This window comes from Electrophorus electricus, chromosome 1 (assembly GCF_013358815.1).
Source record: "Electrophorus electricus isolate fEleEle1 chromosome 1, fEleEle1.pri, whole genome shotgun sequence".
NCBI lineage: Eukaryota > Metazoa > Chordata > Actinopteri > Gymnotiformes > Gymnotidae > Electrophorus > Electrophorus electricus.
Genome location: NC_049535.1, coordinates 18694433 through 18696932, shown reverse-complemented (window position 1 = coordinate 18696932; position 2500 = coordinate 18694433). Strand labels below are relative to the sequence as shown.

General features: G+C 40.0%; 1 long non-coding RNA gene across 1 annotated transcript in view; it reads right to left on the bottom strand.

Annotated features, from left to right (window-relative positions):
• The window catches only part of LOC118241880, a 3674-nt gene that overhangs the window by 543 nt on the left and 631 nt on the right, over positions 1-2500 (bottom strand). Inside the window, exons 2-3 of the long non-coding RNA XR_004776390.1 lie at positions 2138-2269; positions 1-524 (exon numbers count right to left, since the gene is read on the bottom strand). The exon at positions 1-524 is cut by the window's left edge and continues 543 nt beyond it. This is a non-coding gene — a long non-coding RNA (uncharacterized LOC118241880). The remainder of the gene's footprint in view (positions 525-2137; positions 2270-2500) is intronic.

Genomic DNA, 2500 nt, shown 5'->3' with positions numbered 1-2500 from the left:
TGTCCCTGCCTCTCTGAATTATACTTTATATGAGAAATGACATTTTGACTGCATTTGTCTAAGAAGAGAAAAATACTTTAGTGTTTGTCCTGCTGAGGTCAGTGTTCTGTCATGAAATTTCTAAAATTATGCATTTTCTGTCACAAAGCAGCTTTCCAAATGTTTGAGTCCAGATCCCTAATGCACAAGCCGGAGATGACAGTGTCAAGGAAAATCTCCCTGGTGGAATTAAAGAAGAAACCTTCAGACGACCAAGACTGAAGAAGGAATCCATTCTCCAACCCAGCTAATAAACAGTCTATGCTTTATTAAATTATATATAGTCCATGTAGCAGCGTCAGTGTAGACGTGGGAGTCTCATCGGCTCCAGCGGGTGTAGGGTGGGTGCATCCACTGGAGTAGACGGTGTGGGTGGATGGATATGGCAACATCAGTTAATCTATTGGCAGCACCAGGACATTTTCTGGCATCATCTCAGATGCTTTGTCACTGATGAGCAGGCCTGGTCCAGTGTTGGCATGTCTCTGCAGTAATATACAAAGAAAACAGATTTCGATAGATGTGTAAAGATGAACAACAGAAGAACAGTCCATAAACAGCAGACGTGCCAGTGATCTCACATACGTGGTTATCAGTAGCAGCAGAACTAGAAGGGAGGGCCAGAGGGTGACCACAGTCCTGAAGACTCTGAGACACTGGATTCCACCCACATCATCATCACAAAGTCGAGTGAATGCATGAAGTGGCTGGTTGACAGTGCACCTCACATTACCAGAAAGTTCTATGACTTGGGGCCCCAGGCTCTGCACCTTTATACATAGGAAGCTTACCAAAAACCTAAGTAAATAAGTAAATCTTTAATCTAGATTTAAAAACGGAGTCCTGAATTAAAGATGGAAGTCTGTTCCATCACCGAGAGGCTTTATAGGAAAAGGCTCTACCCCTGTTTATAATCTTACTAATTCTAAGTGCCAAGAGAAACCCTGCATTTAGAGAACACAGTAGGTGAGGTGGGTTATAGCATGCAGTGAGTTCACTCAGATATTGAGGGGCCAGACCATTTAGAGAACACAGTAGGTGAGGTGGGTTATAGCATGCAGTGAGTTCACTCAGATACTGAGGGGCCAGACCATCTAGAGCCTTATATGTCAACAAGAGCATTTTAAAGTCAATTTAACGCATAGCTGAAAGAACAGGATTAATATAATTGAACTTTTTAGCTCCTAACTCCAACCAAGTTATGGGAAATAGACTATCCTAACTCCAACCAAGTTATGGGAAATAGACTATCCTAACTCCAACCAAGTTATGGGAAACAGACTATCCTAACTCCAACCAAGTTATGGGAAATAGACTATCCTAACTCCAACCAAGTTATGGGAAATAGACTATCCTAACTCCAACCAAGTTATGGGAAACAGACTATACTAACTCCAACCAAGTTATGGGAAACAGACTATACTAACTCCAACCAAGTTATGGGAAACAGACTATCCTAACTCCAACCAAGTTATGGGAAATAGACTATCCTAACTCCAACCAAGTTATGGGAAACAGACTATACTAACTCCAACCAAGTTATGGGAAATACTAATGCTACATGAATTCATATCCATCTATCAAGGACTGTCAGAACCTCCTGGACTCACTAATTCCAGCAAAATAAATAAATGATCAAATTAAATCACTCAAAGTAAAGAAAGCATGTGGTTCAGTCAATATCAGCAATGAGAAAGTCAAATTCTGTAGCTCTAAAGCAATAGAAACTCTGTTAAAATTCTTTAATATTAGATAGAACTGGGTCTTTACCCCCTACACAGCAACATAAAACTCAGTGCAGAACTGTATAAAACTCTTCTTTATATAAAGCTCTACTATATAAACTCTTCTGCTCAGAGCCCCTCCCCCTCTGCTTGGAGCCCCTCCCCCTTTGCTCAGAGTCCCTCCCCCTCTGCCTACTGGCCCAGCACCTCATTGGGCATTAACATCTACACTCTTGCTTCTTCTCTAGAAACAAAAACAACGAGGAAAAGAAATCCTTAAATCACACCATAAGTCTGGCATGCATGCAAATATTAAATATATGTACATAAAAGGAAAAATCTAACAAAATATCAAATAAGTGACCACATCTTACAAGTGGAAAGAGGAAGATACCATAAAACCTGGTTGCCAAGAGAGGAACGTTTGTGTAGACACAAAGCTTGGGACTTGCTGTTGTTCTTGAAGAGGAAGCTGAGACAATCCCCACAGCAGTGAAGTCTGTCTCCTACAAAGAAAGGAGGTGTTTACACTTTAATATAGACATTCCATGTTGGTTTTCTATTGATTTATTCATTTATTTATGCACTTTTAAATGTCTGTTTTGTTGTGAAATACTAATGTTGTTTTTCTACTTATTTTTACATATAACTGCTTTTGCACTAAATGCAGAATAAATTGAAAGAATAGAGAGAAAGTGAGGAGAGACAGAGAGGGTGAGAGGTGCCACTATAATACT